The sequence below is a fragment of the Sander lucioperca genome, chromosome 13, assembly GCF_008315115.2.
Source record: "Sander lucioperca isolate FBNREF2018 chromosome 13, SLUC_FBN_1.2, whole genome shotgun sequence".
Classification (NCBI taxonomy): domain Eukaryota; kingdom Metazoa; phylum Chordata; class Actinopteri; order Perciformes; family Percidae; genus Sander; species Sander lucioperca.
The window spans coordinates 23,001,196-23,028,425 of record NC_050185.1 but is presented as its reverse complement, the minus strand read 5'-3'; positions in this window follow the sequence as shown (position 1 = coordinate 23,028,425).

Below are 27,230 nucleotides of genomic sequence, written 5' to 3'. Positions count from 1 at the left end.
ACACATGATTCTTACATGAAAACATCTTTATAAGAGTTTCTTGTTGGAAACAATTAAGCTGTTTTAGTGATGAAATCAAGGTTTAGACACCAGAAAAAGCTGATTGGAGCTCCTCTAATACACATGATATTGACATACAAACTTCTTCGTAAGAGTTTCTTTTAGAAAATTACGTCAAAGCTGTTTTATGATGGAAACAAGGTTTACATGCTACACGCGCTGTTTGGAGCACCTTACACATGATTCTTACATGAAAAAATCTTTATGAGTTTTTTGTTGGAATCAATTAAGCTGTTTTAGTGATGAAATCAAGGTTTACACGCCAGAAAAAGCTGATTGGAGCTCCTCTAATACACATGATTTTGACATGAAAACATCTTTATGAAAGATTTTGGTACGAAAGATGGTAAACAAACAATGACGCTTTTTTAGTGATGAAAACAAGGTTTACACGGTACAAGAAGCTGTATGGAGCTCAATATATATAATTCTGACATAGAATCATCTTTATGAAAGATTTTGGTAGGAAAGACTGTAAAGATAATAAAATGATGGAAACAAGGTTTACATGCTGCAAGCACTGTTTGGAGCATCTTACACATGATTCTGACATGAAAACATCTTTATGAGTTTTTTGTTGGAATCAATTAAGCTGTTTTAGTGATGAAATCAAGGTTTACACGCCAGAAAAAGCTGTTTGAGACCCTCTATACACATGATTTTGACATAGAAACTTCTTCGAAGAGTTTCTTGTAGAAAATTACAGCAAAGCTGTTTTATGATGGAAACAAGGTTTACATGCTGCAAGCGCTGTTTGGAGCATGTTACACATGATTCTGACATGAAAACATCTTTATAAGAGTTTCTTGTTGTAAACAATTAAGCTGTTTTAGTGATGAAATCAAGGTTTACACGCCAGAAAAAGCTCCTCTAATACACATGATTTTGACATACAAACTTCTTCGTAAGAGTTTCTTTTAGAAAATTACGTCAAAGCTGTTTTATGATGGAAACAAGGTTTACATGCTGCAAGCGCTGTTTGGAGAATGTTACACATGATTTTGACATGAAAACATCTTTATGAGTTTTTTGTTGAAATCAATTAAGCTGTTTTAGTGATGAAATCAAGGTTTACACGCCAGAAAAAGCTGATTGGAGCTCCTCTAATACACATGATTTTGACATGAAAACATCTTTATGAAATATTTTGGAACGGAAGATGGTAAACAAACAATGACGCTTTTTTAGTGATGAAAACAAGGTTCACACGGTACAAGAAGCTGTATGGAGCTCAATAGATATAATTCTGACATAGAAGCATCTTTATGAAAGATTTTGGTAGGAAAGACTGTAAAGATAATAAAATGATGGAAACAAGGTTTACATGCTGCAAGCGCTGTTTGGAGCATGTTACACATGATTCTGACATGAAAACATCTTTATGAAAGATTTTGGTACGAAAGATGGTAAACAATCAATGACGCTTTTTTAGTGATGAAAACAAGGTTCACACGGTACAAGAAGCTGTATGGAGCTCAATAGATATAATTCTGACATAGAAGCATCTTTATGAAAGATTTTGGTAGGAAAGACTGTAAAGACAATAAAATGATGGAAATAAGTTTTACATGCTGCAAGTGCTGTTTGGAGCACCTTACACATGATTCTTACATGAAAACATCTTTATAAGAGTTTCTTGTTGTAAACAATTAAGCTGTTTTAGTGGTGAAAGCAAGGTTTACCAGCCAGAAAAAGCTCCTCTAATACACATGATTTTGACATACAAACTTCGTAAGAGTTTCTTTTAGAAAATTACGTCAAAGCTGTTTTATGATGGAAACAAGGTTTACATGCTGCAAGTGCTGTTTGGAGCATGGTACACATGATTCTGACATGAAAACATCTTTATGAAAGATTTTGGTACGAAAGATGGTAAACAAACAATGACGCTTTTTTAGTGATGAAAACACGGTTTACACGGTACAAGAAGCTGTATGGAGCTCAATAGATATAATTCTGACATAGAAGCATCTTTATGAAAGATTTTGGTAGGAAAGACTGTAAAGAAAATAAAATGATGGAAACAAGGTTTACATGCTGCAAGTGCTGTTTGGAGCACCTTACACATGATTCTTACATGAAAACATCTTTATAAGAGTTTCTTGTTGGAAACAATTAAGCTGTTTTAGTGATGAAATCAAGGTTTACACGCCAGAAAAAGCTGATTGGAGCTCCTCAAATACACATGATTCTGACATGAAAACATCTTCATGAAAGATTTTGGTACGAAAGATGGTAAATAAACAATGACGCTTTTTTAGTGATGAAAACAAGGTTTACACGGTACAAGAAGCTCAATAGATATAATTCTGACATAGAAACATCTTTATGAAAGATTTTGGTACGAAAACAATCAATGACGCTTTTTTAGTGATGAAAACAAGGTTTAAACGGTCCAATAAGCTGTATGGAGCTCAATAGATATAATTCTGACATAGAAGCATCTTTATGAAAGATTTTGGTAGGAAAGACTGTAAAGAGAATAAAATGATGGAAACAAGGTTTACATGCTGCAAGTGCTGTTTGGAGCACCTTACACATGATTCTTACATGAAAACATCTTTATAAGAGCTTCTTGTTGTAAACAATTAAGCTGTTTTAGTGATGAAATCAAGGTTTACACGCCAGAAAAAGCTCCTCTAATACACATGATTTTGACATACAAACTTCTTCGTAAGAGTTTCTTTTAGAAAATTACGTCAAAGCTGTTTTATGATGGAAACAAGGTTTACATGCTGCAAGCGCTGTTTGGAGCATGTTACACATGATTCTGACATGAAAACATCTTTATGAAAGATTTTGGTACGAAAGATGGTAAACAAACAATGACGATTTTTTAGTGATGAAAACAAGGTTTACACGGTACAAGAAGCTATATGGAGCTCAATAGATATAATTCTGACATAGAAACATCTTTATAAAAGATTTTGGTAGGAAAGACTGTAAAGATAATAAAATGATGGAAACAAGGTTTACATGCTGCAAGTGCTGTTTGGAGCACCTTACACATGATTCTTACATGAAAACATCTTTATAAGAGTTTCTTGTTGGAAACAATTAAGCTGTTTTAGTGATGAAATCAAGGTTTACACGCCAGAAAAAGCTGATTGGAGCTCCTCTAATACATGATTTTGACATACAAATTTCTTCGTAAGACTTTCTTTTAGAAAATTACGGCAAAGCTGTTTTATGATGGAAACAAGGTTTACATGCTGCAAGCGCTGTTTGGAGCATGTTACACATGATTTTGACATGAAAACATCTTTTTGAGTTTTTTGTTGGAATCAATTAAGCTGTTTTAGTGATGAAATCAAGGTTTACACGCCAGAAAAAGCTGATTGGAGCTCCTCTAATACACATGATTTTGACATGAAAACATCTTTATGAAAGATTTTGGTAGAAAGATGGTAAACAAACAATGACGCTTTTTTAGTGATGAAAACAAGGTTCACACGGTACAAGAAGCTGTATGGAGCTCAATAGAATAATTCTGACATAGAAGCATCTTTGTGAAAGATTTTGGTAGGAAAGACTGTAAAGATAATAAAATGATGGAAACAAGGTTTACATGCTGCAAGCGCTGTTTGGAGCATGTTACACATGATTCTGACATGAAAACATCTTTATGAAAGATTTTGGTACGAAAGATGGTAAACAATCAATGACGCTTTTTTAGTGATGAAACAAGGTTTACATGGTACAAGAAGCTGTATGGAGCTCAATAGATATAATTCTGACATAGAAGCATCTTTATGAAAGATTTTGGTAGGAAAGACTGTAAAGACAATAAAATGATGGAAATAAGTTTTACATGCTGCAAGTGCTGTTTGGAGCACCTTACACATGATTCTTACATGAAAACATCTTTATAAGAGTTTCTTGTTGTAAACAATTAAGCTGTTTTAGTGGTGAAAGCAAGGTTTACCAGCCAGAAAAAGCTCCTCTAATACACATGATTTTGACATACAAACTTCGTAAGAGTTTCTTTTAGAAAATTACGTCAAAGCTGTTTTATGATGGAAACAAGGTTTACATGCTGCAAGCGCTGTTTGGAGCATGGTACACATGATTCTGACATGAAAACATCTTTATGAAAGAGTTTTGGTACGAAAGTGGTAAACAAACATGACGCTTTTTTAGTGATGAAAACAAGGTTTACACGGTACAAGAAGCTGTATGGAGCTCAATAGATATAATTCTGACATAGAGCATCTTTATGAAAGATTTTGTAGGAAAGACTGTAAAGAAAATAAAATGATGGAAACAAGGTTTACATGCTGCAAGTGCTGTTTGGAGCACCTTACACATGATTCTTACATGAAAACATCTTTATAAGAGTTTCTTGTTGGAAACAATTAGCTGTTTTAGTGATGAAATCAAGGTTTACACGCCAGAAAAAGCTGATTGGAGCTCCTCAAATACACATGATTCTGACATGAAAACATCTTCATGAAAGATTTTGGTACGAAAGATGGTAAAAACAATGACGCTTTTTTAGTGATGAAAACAAGGTTTACACGGTACAAGAGCTCATAGATATAATTCTGACATAGAAACATCTTTATGAAAGATTTTGGTATGAAACAATCAATGACGCTTTTTTAGTGATGAAAACAAGGTTTACACGGTCCAAGAAGCTGTATGGAGCTCAATAGATATAATTCTGACATAGAAGCATCTTTATGAAAGATTTTGGTAGGAAAGACTGTAAAGAGAATAAAATGATGGAAACAAGGTTTACATGCTGCAAGTGCTGTTTGGAGCATTACACATGATTCTTACATGAAAACATCTTTATGAGTTTTTTGTTGAAATCAATTAAGCTGTTTTAGTGATGAAATCAAGGTTTACACGCCAGAAAAAGCTCCTCTAATACACATGATTTTGACATACAAACTTCTTCGTAAGAGTTTCTTTTAGAAAATTACCTCAAAGCTGTTTTATGATGGAAACAGGGTTTACATGCTGCAAGCGCTGTTTGGAGCATGTTACACATGATTCTGACATGAAAACATCTTTATGAAAGATTTTGGTACGAAAGATGGTAAACAAACAATGACGCTTTTTTAGTGATGAAAACAAGGTTTACACGGTACAAGAAGCTGTATGGAGCTCAATAGATATAATTCTGACATAGAAACATCTTTATGAAAGATTTTGGTAGGAAAGACTGTAAAGATAATAAAATGATGGAAACAAGGTTTACATGCTGCAAGTGCTGTTTGGAGCACCTTACACATGATTCTTACATGAAAACATCTTTATGAGTTTCTTGTTGAAACAATTAAGCTGTTTTAGTGATTAAATCAAGGTTCACACGCCAGAAAAAGCTGATTGGATCTCCTCTAATACATGATTTTGACATACAAATTTCTTCGTAAGACTTTCTTTTAGAAAATTACGGCAAAGCTGTTTTATGATGGAAACAAGGTTTACATGCTGCAAGCGCTGTTTGGAGCATGTTACACATGATTTTGACATGAAAACATCTTTATGAGTTTTTTGTTGAAATCAATTAAGCTGTTTTAGTGATGAAATCAAGGTTTACACGCCAGAAAAAGCTGATTGGAGCTCCTCTAATACACATGATTTTGACATGAAAACATCTTTATGAAAGATTTTGGTAGAAAGATGGTAAATAAACAATGACGCTTTTTTAGTGATGAAAACACGTTTACACGGTACAAGAAGCTCAATAGATATAATTCTGACATAGAAACATCTTTATGAAAGATTTTGGTAGGAAAGACTGTAAAGATAATAAAATGATGGAAACAAGGTTTACATGCTGCAAGTGCTGTTTGGAGCACCTTACACATGATTCTGACATGAAAACATATTTATAAGAGTTTCTTGTTGTAAACAATTGAGCTGTTTTAGTGATGAAATCAAGGTTTACATGCTGCAAGCGCTGTTTGGAGCACCTTACACATGATTCTGACATGAAAACATCTTTATAAGAGTTTCTTGTTGGAAATCAATTAAGCTTTTTAGTGATGAAATCAAGGTTTACACGCCAGAAAAAGCTGATTGGAGCTCCTCTAATACACATGATTTGACATGAAAACATCTTTATGAAAGATTTTGGTACAAAGATGAAACAAACAATGACGCTTTTTTAGTGATGAAAACAGGTTTCACGTACAGAAGCTGTATGGAGCTCATAGATAATTCTGACATAGAAAACTTCTAAAGATTTTGGTAGAAAGCTGTAATAAATGATGAAACAAGGTTTACATGCAGTGCTGTTTGGAGCACTACACATGATTTTACGAAAACTCTTTATAAGTTTCGTTGAAACATTAGCTGTTTTAGTGATGAAATCAAGGTTTACATGCTGCAAGCGCTGTTTGGAGCACCTTACACATGATTCTGACATGAAAACATCTTTATAAGAGTTTCTTGTTGGAATCAATTAAGCTGTTTTTAGTGATGAAATCAAGGTTTACACGCCAGAAAAAGCTTTTGGAGCTCCTCTAATACACATGATTTTGACATACAAACTTCTTCGTAAGAGTTTCTTTTAGAAATTTACGTCAAAGCTGTTTTATGATGGAAACAAGGTTTACATGCTGCAAGCGCTGTTTGGAGCATGTTACACATTATTCTGACATGAAAACATCTTTATAAGAGTTTCTTGTTGGAATCAATTAAGCTGTTTTAGTGATGAAATCAAGTTTTACACGCCAGAAAAAGCTGATTGGAGCTCCTCTAATACACATGATTTTGACATGAAAACATCTTTATGAAAGATTTTGGTATGAAAGATGGTAAACAAACAATGACACTTTTTTAGTGATGAAAACAAGGTTTACACGGTACAAGAAGCTCTATGGAGCTCAATAGATATAATTCTGACATAGAAACATCTTTATGAAAGATTTTGGTAGGAAAGACTGTAAAGATAATAACATGATGGAAACAAGGTTTACATGCTGCAAGTGCTGTTTGGAGCACCTTACACATGATTCTTACATGAAAACATCTTTATAAGAGTTTCTTGTTGGAAACAATTAAGCTGTTTTAGTGATGAAATCAAGGTTTACACGCCAGAAAAAGCTGATTGGAGCTCCTCTAATACATGATTTTGACGTACAAATTTCTTCGTAAGACTTTCTTTTAGAAAATTACGGCAAAGCTGTTTTATGATGGAAACAAGGTTTACATGCTGCAAGCGCTGTTTGGAGCATGTTACACATGATTTTGACATGAAAACATCTTTATGAGTTTTTTGTTGGAATCAATTAAGCTGTTTTAGTGATGAAATCAAGGTTTACACGCCAGAAAAAGCTGATTGGAGCTCCTCTAATACACATGATTTTGACATGAAAACATCTTTATGAAAGATTTTGGTAGAAAGATGGTAAACAAACAATGACGCTTTTTTAGTGATGAAAACAAGGTTCACACGGTACAAGAAGCTGTATGGAGCTCAATAGAAATAATTCTGACATAGAAGCATCTTTGTGAAAGATTTTGGTAGGAAAGACTGTAAAGATAATAAAATGATGGAAACAAGGTTTACATGCTGCAAGCGCTGTTTGGAGCATGTTACACATGATTCTGACATGAAAACATCTTTATGAAAGATTTTGGTACGAAAGATGGTAAACAATCAATGACGCTTTTTTAGTGATGAAAACAAGGTTTACATGGTACAAGAAGCTGTATGGAGCTCAATAGATATAATTCTGACATAGAAGCATCTTTATGAAAGATTTTGGTAGGAAAGACTGTAAAGACAATAAAATGATGGAAATAAGTTTTACATGCTGCAAGTGCTGTTTGGAGCACCTTACACATGATTCTTACATGAAAACATCTTTATAAGAGTTTCTTGTTGTAAACAATTAAGCTGTTTTAGTGGTGAAAGCAAGGTTTACCAGCCAGAAAAAGCTCCTCTAATACACATGATTTTGAAATACAAACTTCGTAAGAGTTTCTTTTAGAAAATTACGTCAAAGCTGTTTTATGATGGAAACAAGGTTTACATGCTGCAAGCGCTGTTTGGAGCATGGTACACATGATTCTGACATGAAAACATCTTTATGAAAGATTTTGGTACGAAAGATGGTAAACAAACAATGACGCTTTTTTAGTGATGAAAACAAGGTTTACACGGTACAAGAAGCTGTATGGAGCTCAATAGATATAATTCTGACATAGAAGCATCTTTATGAAAGATTTTGGTAGGAAAGACTGTAAAGAAAATAAAATGATGGAAACAAGGTTTACATGCTGCAAGTGCTGTTTGGAGCACCTTACACATGATTCTTACATGAAAACATCTTTATAAGAGTTTCTTGTTGGAAACAATTAAGCTGTTTTAGTGATGAAATCAAGGTTTACACGCCAGAAAAAGCTGATTGGAGCTCCTCAAATACACATGATTCTGACATGAAAACATCTTCATGAAAGATTTTGGTACGAAAGATGGTAAATAAACAATGACGCTTTTTTAGTGATGAAAACAAGGTTTACACGGTACAAGAAGCTCAATAGATATAATTCTGACATAGAAACATCTTTATGAAAGATTTTGGTATGAAAACAATCAATGACGCTTTTTTAGTGATGAAAACAAGGTTTACACGGTCCAAGAAGCTGTATGGAGCTCAATAGATATAATTCTGACATAGAAGCATCTTTATGAAAGATTTTGGTAGGAAAGACTGTAAAGAGAATAAAATGATGGAAACAAGGTTTACATGCTGCAAGTGCTGTTTGGAGCACCTTACACATGATTCTTACATGAAAACATCTTTATAAGAGTTTCTTGTTGTAAACAATTAAGCTGTTTTAGTGATGAAATCAAGGTTTACACGCCAGAAAAAGCTCCTCTAATACACATGATTTTGACATACAAACTTCTTCGTAAGAGTTTCTTTTAGAAAATTACCTCAAAGCTGTTTTATGATGGAAACAAGGTTTACATGCTGCAAGCGCTGTTTGGAGCATGTTACACATGATTCTGACATGAAAACATCTTTATGAAAGATTTTGGTACGAAAGATGGTAAACAAACAATGACGCTTTTTTAGTGATGAAAACAAGGTTTACACGGTACAAGAAGCTATATGGAGCTCAATAGATATAATTCTGACATAGAAACATCTTTATAAAAGATTTTGGTAGGAAAGACTGTAAAGATAATAAAATGATGGAAACAAGGTTTACATGCTGCAAGTGCTGTTTGGAGCACCTTACACATGATTCTTACATGAAAACATCTTTATAAGAGTTTCTTGTTGGAAACAATTAAGCTGTCTTAGTGATGAAATCAAGGTTTACACGCCAGAAAAAGCTGATTGGAGCTCCTCTAATACATGATTTTGACATACAAATTTCTTCGTAAGACTTTCTTTTAGAAAATTACGGCAAAGCTGTTTTATGATGGAAACAAGGTTTACATGCTGCAAGCGCTGTTTGGAGCATGTTACACATGATTTTGACATGAAAACATCTTTATGAGTTTTTTGTTGAAATCAATTAAGCTGTTTTAGTGATGAAATCAAGGTTTACACGCCAGAAAAAGCTGATTGGAGCTCCTCTAATACACATGATTTTGACATGAAAACATCTTTATGAAAGATTTTGGTAGAAAGATGGTAAATAAACAATGACGCTTTTTTAGTGATGAAAACAACGTTTACACGGTACAAGAAGCTCAATAGATATAATTCTGACATAGAAACATCTTTATGAAAGATTTTGGTAGGAAAGACTGTAAAGATAATAAAATGATGGAAACAAGGTTTACATGCTGCAAGTGCTGTTTGGAGCACCTTACACATGATTCTGACATGAAAACATATTTATAAGAGTTTCTTGTTGTAAACAATTGAGCTGTTTTAGTGATGAAATCAAGGTTTACATGCTGCAAGCGCTGTTTGGAGCACCTTACACATGATTCTGACATGAAAACATCTTTATAAGAGTTTCTTGTTGGAATCAATTAAGCTTTTTTAGTGATGAAATCAAGGTTTACACGCCAGAAAAAGCTTATTGGAGCTCCTCTAATACACATGATTTTGACATGCAAATTTCTTCGTAAGACTTTCATTTAGAAAATTAGTGCAAAGCTGTTTTATGATTGAAACAAGGTTTACATGCTGCAAGCGCTGTTTGGAGCATGTTACACATGATTCTGACATGAAAACATTATAAGAGTTTCTTGTTGGAATCAATTAAGCTGTTTTAGTGATGAAATCAAGGTTTACACGCCAGAAAAAGCTGTTTGGAGCTCCTCTATACACATGATTTTGACAGAAACTTCTTCGAAGAGTTTCTTGTAGAAAATTACAGCAAAGCTATTTCATGAGGGAAATAAGGTTTACATGCTGCAAGCGCTGTTTGGAGCATGTTACACATGATTCTGACATGAAAACATCTTTATGAAAGATTTTGGTACGAAAGATGGTAAACAAACAATGACGATTTTTTAGTGATGAAAACAAGGTTTACACGGTACAAGAAGCTATAAGGAGCTCAATAGATATAATTCTGACATAGAAACATCTTTATAAAAGATTTTGGTAGGAAAGACTGTAAAGATAATAAAATGATGGAAACAAGGTTTACATGCTGCAAGTGCTGTTTGGAGCACCTTACACATGATTCTTACATGAAAACATCTTTATAAGAGTTTCTTGTTGGAAACAATTAAGCTGTTTTAGTGATGAAATCAAGGTTTACACGCCAGAAAAAGCTGATTGGAGCTCCTCTAATACATGATTTTGACATACAAATTTCTTCGTAAGACTTTCTTTTAGAAAATTACGGCAAAGCTGTTTTATGATGGAAACAAGGTTTACATGCTGCAAGCGCTGTTTGGAGCATGTTACACATGATTTTGACATGAAAACATCTTTATGAGTTTTTTGTTGGAATCAATTAAGCTGTTTTAGTGATGAAATCAAGGTTTACACGCCAGAAAAAGCTGATTGGAGCTCCTCTAATACACATGATTTTGACATGAAAACATCTTTATGAAAGATTTTGGTAGAAAGATGGTAAACAAACAATGACGCTTTTTTAGTGATGAAAACAAGGTTCACACGGTACAAGAAGCTGTATGGAGCTCAATAGAAATAATTCTGACATAGAAGCATCTTTATGAAAGATTTTGGTAGGAAAGACTGTAAAGATAATAAAATGATGGAAACAAGGTTTACATGCTGCAAGCGCTGTTTGGAGCATGTTACACATGATTCTGACATGAAAACATCTTTATGAAAGATTTTGGTACGAAAGATGGTAAACAATCAATGACGCTTTTTTAGTGATGAAAACAAGGTTTACATGGTACAAGAAGCTGTATGGAGCTCAATAGATATAATTCTGACATAGAAGCATCTTTATGAAAGATTTTGGTAGGAAAGACTGTAAAGACAATAAAATGATGGAAATAAGTTTTACATGCTGCAAGTGCTGTTTGGAGCACCTTACACATGATTCTTACATGAAAACATCTTTATAAGAGTTTCTTGTTGTAAACAATTAAGCTGTTTTAGTGGTGAAAGCAAGGTTTACCAGCCAGAAAAAGCTCCTCTAATACACATGATTTTGACATACAAACTTCGTAAGAGTTTCTTTTAGAAAATTACGTCAAAGCTGTTTTATGATGGAAACAAGGTTTACATGCTGCAAGCGCTGTTTGGAGCATGGTACACATGATTCTGACATGAAAACATCTTTATGAAAGATTTTGGTACGAAAGATGGTAAACAAACAATGAAGCTTTTTTAGTGATGAAAGCAAGGTTTACACGGTACAAGAAGCTGTATGGAGCTCAATAGATATAATTCTGACATAGAATCATTTTTATGAAAGATTTTGGTAGGAAAGACTGTAAAGAAAATAAAATGATGGAAACAAGGTTTACATGCTGCAAGTGCTGTTTGGAGCACCTTACACATGATTCTTACATGAAAACATCTTTATAAGAGTTTCTTGTTGGAAACAATTAAGCTGTTTTAGTGATGAAATCAAGGTTTACACGCCAGAAAAAGCTGATTGGAGCTCCTCAAATACACATGATTCTGACATGAAAACATCTTCATGAAAGATTTTGGTACGAAAGATGGTAAATAAACAATGACGCTTTTTTAGTGATGAAAACAAGGTTTACACGGTACAAGAAGCTCAATAGATATAATTCTGACATAGAAACATCTTTATGAAAGATTTTGGTACGAAAACAATCAATGACGCTTTTTTAGTGATGAAAACAAGGTTTACACGGTCCAAGAAGCTGTATGGAGCTCAATAGATATAATTCTGACATAGAAGCATCTTTATGAAAGATTTTGGTAGGAAAGACTGTAAAGAGAATAAAATGATGGAAACAAGGTTTACATGCTGCAAGTGCTGTTTGGAGCACCTTACACATGATTCTTACATGAAAACATCTTTATAAGAGTTTCTTGTTGTAAACAATTAAGCTGTTTTAGTGATGAAATCAAGGTTTACACGCCAGAAAAAGCTCCTCTAATACACATGATTTTGACATACAAACTTCTTCGTAAGAGTTTCTTTTAGAAAATTACGTCAAAGCTGTTTTATGATGGAAACAAGGTTTACATGCTGCAAGCGCTGTTTGGAGCATGTTACACATGATTCTGACATGAAAACATCTTTATGAAAGATTTTGGTACGAAAGATGGTAAACAAACAATGACGCTTTTTTAGTGATGAAAACAAGGTTTACACGGTACAAGAAGCTATATGGAGCTCAATAGATATAATTCTGACATAGAAACATCTTTATAAAAGATTTTGGTAGGAAAGACTGTAAAGATAATAAAATGATGGAAACCAGGTTTACATGCTGCAAGTGCTGTTTGGAGCACCTTACACATGATTCTTACATGAAAACATCTTTATAAGAGTTTCTTGTTGGAAACAATTAAGCTGTTTTAGTGATGAAATCAAGGTTTACACGGCAGAAAAAGCTGATTGGAGCTCCTCTAATACATGATTTTGACATACAAATTTCTTCGTAAGACTTTCTTTTAGAAAATTACGGCAAAGCTGTTTTATGATGGAAACAAGGTTTACATGCTGCAAGCGCTGTTTGGAGCATGTTACACATGATTTTGACATGAAAACATCTTTATGAGTTTTTTGTTGAAATCAATTAAGCTGTTTTAGTGATGAAATCAAGGTTTACACGCCAGAAAAAGCTGATTGGAGCTCCTCTAATACACATGATTTTGACATGAAAACATCTTTATGAAAGATTTTGGTAGAAAGATGGTAAATAAACAATGACGCTTTTTTAGTGATGAAAACAAGGTTTACACGGTACAAGAAGCTCAATAGATATAATTCTGACATAGAAACATCTTTATGAAAGATTTTGGTAGGAAAGACTGTAAAGATAATAAAATGATGGAAACAAGGTTTACATGCTGCAAGTGCTGTTTGGAGCACCTTACACATGATTCTGACATGAAAACATATTTATAAGAGTTTCTTGTTGTAAACAATTGAGCTGTTTTAGTGATGAAATCAAGGTTTACATGCTGCAAGCGCTGTTTGGAGCACCTTACACATGATTCTGACATGAAAACATCTTTATAAGAGTTTCTTGTTGGAATCAATTAAGCTTTTTTAGTGATGAAATCAAGGTTTACACGCCAGAAAAAGCTTATTGGAGCTCCTCTAATACACATGATTTTGACATGCAAATTTCTTCGTAAGACTTTCTTTTAGAAAATTAGTGCAAAGCTGTTTTATGATGGAAACAAGGTTTACATGCTGCAAGCGCTGTTTGGAGCATGTTACACATGATTCTGACATGAAAACATTATAAGAGTTTCTTGTTGGAATCAATTAAGCTGTTTTAGTGATGAAATCAAGGTTTACACGCCAGAAAAAGCTGTTTGGAGCTCCTCTATACACATGATTTTGACAGAAACTTCTTCGAAGAGTTTCTTGTAGAAAATTACAGCAAAGCTATTTCATGATGGAAATAAGGTTTACATGCTGCAAGCGCTGTTTGGAGCACCTTACACATGATTCTGACATGAAAACATCTTTATGAAAGATTTTGGTACGAAAGATGGTAAACAAACAATGACGCTTTTTTAGTGATGAAAACAAGGTTTACACGGTACAAGAAGCTGTATGGAGCTCAATAGATATAATTCTGACATAGAAACATCTTTATGAAAGATTTTGGTAGGAAAGACTGTAAAGATAATAAAATGATGGAAACAAGGTTTACATGCTGCAAGCGCTGTTTGGAGCATGTTACACATGATTCTGACATGAAAACATCTTTATGAGTTTTTTGTTGGAATCAATTAAGCTGTTTTAGTGATGAAATCAAGGTTTACACGCCAGAAAAAGCTGATTGGAGCTCCTCTAATACACATGATTTTGACATGAAAACATCTTTATGAAAGATTTTGGTACGAAAGATGGTAAACAAACAATGACGCTTTTTTAGTGATGAAAACAAGGTTTACACGGTACAAGAAGCTGTATGGAGCTCAATAGATATAATTCTGACATAGAAACATCTTTATGAAAGATTTTGGTAGGAAAGACTGTAAAGATAATAAAATGATGGAAACAAGGTTTACATGCTGCAAGCGCTGTTTGGAGCATGTTACACATGATTCTGACATGAAAACATCTTTATGAGTTTTTTGTTGGAATCAATTAAGCTGTTTTAGTGATGAAATCAAGGTTTACACGCCAGAAAAAGCTGATTGGAGCTCCTCTAATACACATGATTTTGACATACAAATTTCTTCGTAAGACTTTCTTTTAGAAAATTACTGCAAAGCTGTTTTATGATGGAAACAAGGTTTACATGCTGCAAGCGCTGTTTGGAGCATGTTACACATGATTTTGACATGAAAACATCTTTATGAGTTTTTTGTTGGAATCAATTAAGCTGTTTTAGTGATGAAATCAAGGTTTACACGCCAGAAAAAGCTGATTGGAACTCCTCTAATACACATGATTTTGACATGAAAACATCTTTATGAAAGATTTTGGTAGAAAGATGGTAAATAAACAATGACGCTTTTTTAGTGATGAAAACAAGGTTTACACGGTACAAGAAGCTCAATAGATATAATTCTGACATAGAAACATCTTTATGAAAGATTTTGGTAGGAAAAACTGTAAAGATAATAAAATGATGGAAACAAGGTTTACATGCTGCAAGCGCTGTTTGGAGCATGTTACACATGATTCTGACATGAAAACATCTTTATGAAAGATTTTGGTACGAAAGATGGTAAACAAACAATGACGCTTTTTTAGTGATGAAAACAAGGTTTACACGGTACAAGAAGCTGTATGGAGCTCAATAGATATAATTCTGACATAGAAACATCTTTATGAAAGATTTTGGTAGGAAAGACTGTAAAGATAATAAAATGATGGAAACAAGGTTTACATGCTGCAAGTGCTGTTTGGAGCACCTTACACATGATTCTGACATGAAAACATATTTATAAGAGTTTCTTGTTGTAAACAATTGAGCTGTTTTAGTGATGAAATCAAGGTTTACATGCTGCAAGCGCTGTTTGGAGCACCTTACACATGATTCTGACATGAAAACATCTTTATAAGAGTTTCTTGTTGGAAACAATTAAGCTGTTTTAGTGATGAAATCAAGATTTACACGCCAGAAAAAGCTGATTGGAGCTCCTCTAATACACATGATTTTGACATGAAAACATCTTTATGAAAGATTTTGGTACGAAAGATGGTAAACAAACAATGACGCTTTTTTAGTGATGAAAACAAGGTTTACACGGTACAAGAAGCTGTATGGAGCTCAATAGATATAATTCTGACATAGAAACATCTTCATGAAAGATTTTGGTAGGAAAGACTGTAAAGATAATAAAATGATGGAAACAAGGTTTACATATTGCAAGTGCTGTTTGGAGCACCTTACACATGATTCTTACAGAAAACATCTTTATAAGAGTTTCTAGTTGGAAACAATTAAGCTGTTTTAGTGATGAAATCAAGGTTTACATGCTGCAAGCGCTGTTTGGAGCACCTTACACATGATTCTGACATGAAAACATCTTTATAAGAGTTTCTTGTTGGAATCAATTAAGCTTTTTTAGTGATGAAATCAAGGTTTACACGCCAGAAAAAGCTTATTGGAGCTCCTCTAATACACATGATTTTGACATACAAACTTCTTCGTAAGAGTTTCTTTTAGAAATTTACGTCAAAGCTGTTTTATGATGGAAACAAGGTTTACATGCTGCAAGCGCTGTTTGGAGCATGTTACACATTATTCTGACATGAAAACATCTTTATAAGAGTTTCTTGTTGGAATCAATTAAGCTGTTTTAGTGATGAAATCAAGTTTTACACGCCAGAAAAAGCTGATTGGAGCTCCTCTAATACACATGATTTTGACATGAAAACATCTTTATGAAAGATTTTGGTATGAAAGATGGTAAACAAACAATGACACTTTTTTAGTGATGAAAACAAGGTTTACACGGTACAAGAAGCTGTATGGAGCTCAATAGATATAATTCTGACATAGAAACATCTTTATGAAAGATTTTGGTAGGAAAGACTGTAAAGATAATAACATGATGGAAACAAGGTTTACATGCTGCAAGTGCTGTTTGGAGCACCTTACACATGATTCTTACAGAAAACATCTTTGTAAGAGTTTCTAGTTGGAAACAATTAAGCTGTTTTAGTGATGAAATCAAGGTTTACATGCTGCAAGCGCTGTTTGGAGCACCTTACACATGATTCTGACATGAAAACATCTTTATAAGAGTTTCTTGTTGGAATCAATTAAGCTTTTTTAGTGATGAAATCAAGGTTTACACGCCAGAAAAAGCTTATTGGAGCTCCTCTAATACACATGATTTTGACATACAAACTTCTTCGTAAGAGTTTCTTTTAGAAAATTACGTCAAAGCTGTTTTATGATGGAAACAAGGTCTACATGCTGCAAGCGCTGTTTGGAGCACCTCACACATGATTCTGACATGAAAACATCTTATGAGTTTTTTGTTGGAATCAATTAAGCTGTTTTAGTGATGAAATCAAGGTTTACACTCCAGAAAAAGCTGATTGGAGCTCCTCTAATACACATGATTTTGACATGAAAACATCTTTATGAAAGATTTTTGTTCGAAAGATGGTAAACAAACAATGACGCTTTTTTAGTGATGAAAACAAGGTTTACACGGTACAAGAAGCTGTATGGAGCTCAATAGATATAATTCTGACATAGAATCATCTTTATGAAAGATTTTGTTAGAAAAGACTGTAAAGATAATAAAATGATGGAAACAAGGTTTACATGCTGCAAGTGCTGTTTGGAGCACCTTACACATGATTCTGACATGAAAACATCTTTATGAGAGTTTCTTGTTGGAAACAATTAAGCTGTTTTAGTGATGAAATCAAGATTTACACGCCAGAAAAAGCTGATTGGAGCTCCTCTAATACACATGATTTTGACATACAAATTTCTTCGTAAGACTTTCTTTTAGAAAATTACGGCAAAGCTGTTTTATGATGGAAACAAGGTTTATATGCTGCAAGCAGCTGTTTGGAGCATCTTACACATGATTCTGACATAGAAACATCTTTAGAAAGATTTTGGTACAAAGGATGGTAAACAAACAATGACGCTGTTTTACTGATGAAAGCAAGGTTTACGCGGTACAGGACGCTGTTTGGAACTGAATACACATGATTCTGACATAGAAACATCTTTATGAAAGATTGTGGTAGGAAAGACTGTTAAGATAATAAAATGATGGAAACAAGGTTTACATGCTGCAAGTGCTTTTTGGAGCACCTTACACATGATTCTGACATGAAAACATCTTTATAAGAGTTTCTTGTTGGAAACAAGCTGTTTTAGTGATGAAATCAAGGTTTACATGCCAGAAAAAGCTGTTTGGAGCTCCTCTAAACACATGATTTTGACATAGAAATTTCTTCGAAGAGTTTCTTGTAGAAAATTACAGCACAGCTATTTTATGATGGAAACAAGGTTTACATGCGGCAAGCGCTGTTTGGAGCACCTTACACATGATTCTGACATGAAAACATTTGAGTTTCTAGTTGGAAACAATTAAGCTGTTTTAGTGATGAAATCAAGGTTTACACGCCAGAAAAAGTTGATTGGAGCTCCTCTAATACACATGATTTTGACATACAAATTTTTTCGTAAGACTTTCTTTTAGAAAATTACGGCAAAGCTGTTTTATGATGGAAACAAGGTTTACCGCTGCAAGCAGCTGTTTGGAGCATCTTACACATTTCTGACATAGAAACATCTTTAGAAAGATTTTGGTACAAAGGATGGTAAACAAACAATGACGCTGTTTTACTGATGAAAGCAAGGTTTACGCGGTACAGGACGCTGTTTGGAACTGAATACACATGATTCTGACATAGAAACATCTTTATGAAAGATTGTGGTAGGAAAGACTGTTAAGATAATAAAATGATGGAAACAAGGTTTACATGCTGCAAGTGATTTTTGGAGCACCTTACACATGATTCTGACATGAAAACATCTTTATAAGAGTTTCTTGTTGGAAACAAGCTGTTTTAGTGATGAAATCAAGGTTTACACGCCAGAAAAAGCTCCTCTAATACACATGATTTTGACATACAAACTTCTTCGTAAGAGTTTCTTTTAGAAAATTACGTCAAAGCTGTTTTATGATGGAAACAAGGTTTACATGCTGCAAGCGCTGTTTGGAGCATGTTACACATGATTCTGACATGAAAACATCTTTATGAGTTTTTTGTTGGAATCAATTAAGCTGTTTTAGTGATGAAATCAAGGTTTACACGCCAGAAAAAGCTGTTTGGAGCTCCTCTAATACACATGATTTTGACATACAAATTTTTTCGTAAGACTTTCTTTTAGAAAATTACGGTAAAGCTGTTTTATGATGGAAACAAGGTTTACCGCTGCAAGCAGCTGTTTGGAGCATCTTACACATGATTCTGACATAGAAACATCTTTAGAAAGATTTTGGTACAAAGGATGGTAAACAAACAATGACGCTGTTTTACTGATGAAAGCAAGGTTTACGCGGTACAGGACGCTGTTTAGAGCTCAATACACGTGATTCTGACATCTTTATAAGAGTTTCTTGTTGGAAACAATTAAGCTGTTTTAGTGATGAATTCAAGATTTACACGCCAGAAAAAGCTTTTTGGAGCTCCTCTAATACACATGATTCTGACATAGAAACATTTAAGAGTTTCTAGTTGGAAACAATAAAGCTGTTTTAGTGATGAAATCAAGGTTTACACGCCAGGAAAAGCTGTTTGGAGCTCCTCAAATACACATGATGAAACATGAGAAAATTACGGCAAAGCTGTTTTATGATGGAAACAAGGTTTACCACTGCAAGCAGCTGTTTGGAGCATCTTACACATGATTCTGACATGAAAACATCTTTATAAGAGTTTCTTTTTGGAGACAATTAAGCTGTTTTAGTGATGAAAACAAGGTTTACGCGGTACAAGAAGCTGTTTGGAGCTCAATACACATGATTTTGACATACAAATTTCTTCATAAGAGTTTCTTGTAGAAAATTACGGCAAAGCTGTTTTATGATGGAAACAAGGTTTACATGCTCCAAGCGCTGTTTGGAGCATCTTACACATGATTAGGGTTAGGGTTAGGAGAAAAATCCAGAGGTGGTTCCTCCGCCAGCGTGTCAACCCCATACACCACAAGTGGCGAATGTTGACCATCCCTCCCTCTCTGCAGTCAGACCGGTCATATTGAGGGAACCCCCGGACCCTGTCTACCGGGGTTCCCCTGGGCAAGGTGACGTCATACGTGATGGTGTACACAGACGCGTAGCTTACTGGCTTACTCCCCCTCTCCCACACATAAACTGCCTGGAGCTGACCAAGGTGCTGAAAGTTCTAAAACACTTCAGCCCGGTGGTAGCAGGGAGACATGTCGTACAGACAGACAATGTTACAGCAGCAGCGTTCATAAATCGCCATGGCGGCGTGCGCTCGGCCCGGCTATTGGAAATAGCCAGGAGCCTCCTGCTGTGGGCACACAGTAATCTGTTTACATCCCCGGGATACTAACCGGGCGGCAGACCTAATGTTGAGGGGAGGGCCCTCTCACAACGAGTGGAAATTGAATCCTACTATTATTCAGAAGCTGTGGAGCAGGTTCGGGAAAGGAGAATCTGTCGGTCATCTTGGTGGCACCGGAGCGCACGAGCGCATCCGGTTCCCGACGCTGGTTCAGCTGCTGGCGGGTCCCCCCTGGCAATTGCTTTGGCGCGAGGATGCCCTGACACAGCTGGACGGCACGATTTCTCACCCCCCGGTGAAAACCCAGCGACTGTGGGGCTGGCTGCTGAGCGGGCAGAGATTAGGCTTGCCTCCTGCCATGGTGCGCACTATTCAGAGCGCGAGAGCCCCTTCCACAACAGCGTGTTACGCGGCACGTTGGTCCGCTTTCCAGCGCTGGTGCACGGAGAGGGAAACAGACCCTATATCGTGTCCCCTGCCTCTCGTGTTAACTTATCTCCAAACATTGGTGGATAACGACTTGGCTCCGTCCACAGTCAAAACCTACGCAGCAGCCATTTCATCCTGCTGCGAAGGCTATGGAGAGAGGACGGTTTTTGCGTAAAGCGTTTTTTTTTTGTTTTTTTTTTGGAAAGGGGTGAGACGACAGAAACCCACCGTGCGCTCTCTCACACCCTCTCAGGTTGCTGTCTCTAAAAACGGCGCTTCTCCTTGCCTTGACGTCAGCCAAGCGAGTGAGCGACTTACGTGCGCTGTCAGTTTCGCCGTCCTGTCTCTCCATTAAAGGGGACGGCAGCGCAGCCACCCTGCAGCCTAACCCCTCTTTCACACCGAAAATTTTAACAAATTCCTTTCGGTCGAGGGTTTTTTTCCCCCCGCCTCATACAACGACGTGGAGGAGGTTTTCCACCGTTGTGTCCGGTGCGTGCACAGTACGTTATCACAGTACGTTTTATGCACGGCGGACATAAGGCGGACACAGCAGCTGTTTGTACACTATAGGGAACACTCCCAAGGAGCGGCCGTGTCAAAACAGCGTCTGTCTCACTGGCTGGGCTATCACCCAGGCCTATAACACGGAGGGGGCGGAGCCCCCCAGGGCATTCAGTCACATTCTACAAGGGCACTATCGACATCAGCGGCTCTGTTCAGAGGCATGTCAGTAGCCGACATCTGCGCAGCGGCCTCCTGGGCATCCCCATGCCCTTTCATCCGTTTCTATCTGCGGGATATGTCCGAGCCCTCTCTGACCCACTCGGTCTTATCCTGTATCAACGGACGAATGATGCCCCGTCGTATGTGTGTTCTGTCTGCCCCGGGAGGAGAGCGGTGTCCCACATATGTGTATGTATATGTATATATATTATATACATATTTTGTCACTATCATGCATGCCTACAATCACGGATTATGCGCCCTACATGTGTGTTTTCCTGCTTCCTCACCCCACCTGCATTGAGTGCTGGGTGTAACGCGGTGTCCTTGTTATTACCGATCCTGATACATTCTCTGCTATGCACGCCTACAGTCAGATATGTGCCGCTGCATGTGTACTGCCTGCCCCACACACACACACACACACACACACTCTGGGAGTGGCTGGGAGGAACACGGGCTTCCCATAATTGTCAATCATGTACTACCCTCACCAATCATGCACGCCTGCACTCACGCTTGGGCTTTACAGCCAGCTAGGCCAAGTCATTACCATGGCAGGCTCCGTTATCAAGATAACGGCTTATCTGATACAGTCTCCTGTCAGTGCATGAGAGAGAGCGAGACAGAGAAGGGAAAAAAGTTTAGTCTATGTTCCACTTGTGGGCTCTGGGTCGCAGGTGGCATTGACTACATCAGCTTCGCCCTAACCCAATTAGAGGGCTTAGAGGGAACCCAACAGGCTTAGAGGGCGAAGCCTATACGAAATAGAACGATAGTTACGTTATTGTAACTCCAGATTCTATAAGTATAGGCGTAGCCCTCTAAGATTCGGGCCACCTGCTCCGGTTACATTAGCTGAAGAAAAAGCTTATGTTGGGAGCAGAGCAATGGGTCCGCTCTGTTTATATACAGTATTTGCGGACGTAGTTGAGGCCCGAGTGGTACGCAAGGGCGGGAAAGAAAATCTTCACAAGCCTATTGACAGCAACGGTAGTGTTCATATTTATGCACCATGACAAATAAAGCAAACTTGCTATAAAAAGGAACTACACGCTGTTTTCAGGTAAGTTCAAACAGGCCTGTGTGTGTGTTTTGAGAAATATCTTTATACTGCAAGGCTATATTTATTTTATTTTAATTTATTTAAACTTTTACAAAAAATAGAAAAAACCTGATGGGTATACAACATTTGACATTGTTACATGAAGTAAATTAAGTAATAAAAGAAAGACAGAGGCTATACGAGAGTATATACAATAACCATAGTAGTCCAGTGCTTCCTGTCTCATGATACCGTCAGGAGTATAAATAAAACAAATCAAAAACAACAATTACACACACACACACATTCACAAAAAAAGGCCCAGAGAGGAGAATCAAACCCTTAGTCACTGCCAAAAAAAATACATAGAAGCCTCTTTTATATTTTGGTCATTTAGGTCTCATCAAGTAAAGACAAAAATGGTTTCCACGTTTTCTCATAATAGTTTGGTGCATCCCCTCTGCTAAGGCGAATCTGTTCCATCCTAGATACACAAACCATTGCATTTTAAAGCAAGGGGATGATGGAGACTTCCAGTTGAGTAAAATCAATTTCTTGGCCGCTACCATGACTGTTTTAAGTGCCTGCTTACAGTGGGAAGGGAGGGTCGATGTCTTTTCAGAGGAGCCAAAGATTGCCAGGTTACAGTCTGGTTGAATGTTTATTTTATATTGCTTAGAGAACCAAATAAATATGTCACTCCAAAAGTTGTCTAGTACTGGGCAGTACCAGAATAAATGTGAGAGTGAACCTTCAGCTCTGCCACATCTACAAAATTGTTATCTATGTAAAAATCTGAAATGCAACGTAGGCACCTCTCCCCTCCAGTCCAAAAACCCCCCATCCGTCAATCCTGGTTTGAACAAGTGATTGCCTGTTATTGGGACATTTAACAAAACATTTGGTAATCCAAGAATTTTCTTATTTGATTCAATATCTTCAAAGAATTACTAAGAACATAATTGTAGCTAAATAACTTGTGAGACGGTTGTGCCTTTGAAAAGAGCAACGCTGGGAGTGAGGTTTGCGACACAGACATGGATTCAATCTTTAGCCAGAGCGGAGAGGAACAGTCATCGTAAGGAGGACCCCACTGCCAGAAAATGAGAGCCCTTGCATTAGCAGCCCAGTAATAATGCCTAAAAACAGGGAGGCCGAGACCCCCACTTTTTAAATCCTTCTGCAGATGGGGTTTAGAAATACGAGGGGGTTTATCTGCCCAAACAAATGACAGGACGGCTAAATCCAGTTGTTTAAAAAAAGATAATGGCAAATACATAGGTAGGTTTTGAAAAAGATATGTTGGGTACTCGTAGGTGTACAGATCAGATTATTGGCATATTATCAAAGATGTTCATCAATATTAATAAAGTTATGAATATGGTTATTAACTTTATCAAATCAACAAACAATCAAAACGGGGGGTGCCCATGCTCAGGGTCTGGTGACCCTGAGCATGGGCACCCCTGAAGTTTCAGGGTGGTGACCCTGAAACTTCAGGGGCCAATATTGAACTGTGGAATAGTCTCATTGTCAGTGGAAGGGTGAAATCCGAGCACTGACCTGTGTTTAACCAGCAATTAATACAATAATACACAAATAATCACAAACAACTGTTAATTAAAATATAATAGAATTTATTAACTTCAAAATTATCAATGGCCAATCAATAATCCTTTGATCAATTAAAACCAATATACGTTTCTTTTAAGTACAATCCAACAAACCAAACCAGCATGTCTCTGTGAGACACTGTGTGTGTGTGTGTGAGTGAGTGAGTGTAAAAGAGGAGGGGTGACGAGGTGTAGTCTAGCCAAAGACTACAAAAATGGCTACTCCTGTGAGCTGCACAAAACTGTTTCACCCCAAGAGGGCGGTATTTATAGGCTAGGCCCAAGATTAGCCGTTAGCTCATTCAGACTAAGCTATGTGCTACCAACAATAGGCTAGCTGCTAAGCTAACGTGTGGCTGACCAGAGGGACACACACAGGAGCGCAGAACTGTGGCTTATGAGTTTATGTGACTCGCTGTTTGGCCAGCTGTTCACCTTAGCGCGTGTGTGTAGCTATATGTTCATATATAGCCTACGTGTGTGAGAGGGAGATTAGAGAAAGAGGAAAGAAAGAGATATACACTTAGAAAAACCTGATTTTCTCACTCAGTACAATAACTAAAAACTCTGTGAAAGGGGAGTTAGCAATGTAGCATTACGGTTACCCTAGCTACATTAATTAACACAACATATCAACAATGCACCGTGATCAGTGTACATTCACGGAATAAATTTGACTCAGCGGTCACAGTCATAGATTAATAACTCAAAACGTGCATCAATAGCACTGTATTAATCAGATCACATTAATGGTAACACAAAATAGCAGCAATAGCCAATTACTCATTAATAAAACACACTATTTATCTCTGCCCAGACCGTAAGCCTTCTTACTGTGTGTTCAGTCCGTTTGTTCCTGTCCATGGATTTCCACCGAAATAAAACAGACGGGTCCGTGTGCTCGTCAGCGGCACGGAGGAACTTTCCCTCCAAAACAGCAGGAAGGGAACAGTTCAGTCGACATTGAGAAGGAAAAGCGAACTCTGTTTGGTCCGATTTCCCTGTAGAGAAACGGTGTTCTTTTCTGCAGTTTTGAAACACGATGTGTGTTACAGAATCCAGTAGTGTTCTTTCAGAACACCGAGAGATAAATCCACTTTCGCCAGAAAGTAGAAGTTTTGGCACAAGCTTGCGTGCTTCCTGCAGCAATGGGGTTGCTATGAAAGACGGAGATTTGTGGGTGAAGAGGTTATTTATAGGTTAAGACCTCATGCTGTGTTTATGGTCCCAGGAGCCAATGGGAGATCAGAGTTCTCTGAGGAGGTGTGAACTACAAGGTTGTAGTTTTTAGAGTTTTGACCACTTTGGCCACTCCTTCGTGGTCATTCGGCCATTTTGTGACCCTTTTCCCTTGAGGTGACCTGTAGGAGTTTGGTGAGAAGGATGTGGACTTTACTGTAGGCCAAGATCCTTTGTTTGAAAGACCACATGGTCTGAGTCTTTTGTCTTTGAGTCACATGTTGGCTGAAAACCCTTTGCTTGAAAAAGATAATGTTTAACCTCCTTGATGGTCCCAACAGATACAAGAATCTTGGAAGTGCGACCATCTTAACAGCATTGATGCGGCCGATCATTGACAGAGGGAGCAACTTCCAGTTCCTAATATTAGCTTTTAGCTTATCCATCATCTCCAAAAAATTCAATTTCAGTAAAAGTTTGGGGTTTCTGGAGATCTTGAGGCCAAGATACGTAATGTGGGTAGTAACTAATTTAAATGGCAAAGATTTCAATAAAGTAGGACACATGTTTGTCAATGGCACATTTGTCCCAGTTAATTGTATACCCAGACAATTTACTAAATGATTTTATATAATTCAGAAGGTTGGGAACTGAGACCACTGGATCTGATAAACAGATCAATAAATCATCAGCATACAGATTAACAATGCTTTCCACATTACCAAACTTTACCCCATTAATACCTGGGTGACTCCTTATGCCTATTGCAAGTGGTTCCAAGGTAATGTCAAAAAGAAGAGGAGAAAGAGGGTCACCCTGCCTTACACCCCGCTTCAACTCAAAAGATTGGGATCTATCTGAATTAGTGAGAATAGAGGATACCGGTTTAAGATAAATTATGTTCACCCATTCAATGAAATTTTCCCCAAATCCAAATTGTTTTAGTGTCTTTAGCATGTAAGGCCATTCAATCTGATCAAATGCCTTCTGGGCATCAAGGGATAAAACAGCAGCCTGTGTATTCTTCTCATGCAATGAATATATTGTATTTAAAAGCAAACGGACATTACTAAAAGAAAACCGACCCGGGATAAATCTAGTCTGATTAGGGTGTACAATTGTGGAAATGTGCCTACCTAATTTTGTTGCCAAAACTTTAGTTAGTATTTTTAAGTCACAGTTTAAGAGAGCAACAGGTCTGTAACTTGCCCGAATCAACCTCTTCCCTTCCCCCTTTCAAAAGCAAGCAGATATTCGCTTCATATAATGAACTGGGAAGCATCTTATTTCTCATAGAATCGTTCACCATTCTCAGCATGAGTGGAACTATTTTGTCATGAAATGATTTATAAAATTCACAGCCAAAGCCATCTGGACCGGATGTTTTTCCCGAGGGGAAGGCTTGAATAGCATTCAAAAGGTCAGTTTTAGAAATTGGGGCCTCCATGTCATCTCTTGCTGCACTATCTAATTGGGGAACATTTAAATTGGCAAAAAAGAAATCTGCTTCAGTGGCCTTTACTTTACTAGAATACAGTTCCTTATAGAAGTCCCTGAAGCAAACATTTATCTCTCTCGGATTGGTTAGGAGTCTGCCTGATTTGGACTTTATCCTGTGAATGACCTGCTTAGGGACTGTTCATTATTTAATTAAGGGGCCACCGGAGGAGTTTTGTGGCCTCTAACCTAAAAAGACGTGACCCTCCCCTTGTCGGTAATAATTTTCCTATGACCCTCCAAAACGATTTGAAAAAAAGGAATGACCCTCCCCTCGCGTGCAAGTTTGCACTTAGCAAAGAAGTACAGATACCATTTGATTTTTTACAGCCATGATGTACAGGCGTTAACCTCTGCATTCTCATCTTACACATCACACTCCTCTGTTATGGTGTGGTGGCCATTTCAGTAGATTTACTTACACAATAAGCATGGAAACTAAATGCACACTTCATGTATTACTGCATTACTTCAAATACTAAGTTACTCCTCTAGTAAACTAGTATTCATATGAAATAGAGCAATAAAACACTGAGACCATTCAGCAAACGACGCTGGGATATAACCAATTCAACACTGGTTGGTATGGACTCGTCACTATCGTCATTGTATATTTTAGCACATAGGTAAAGCTG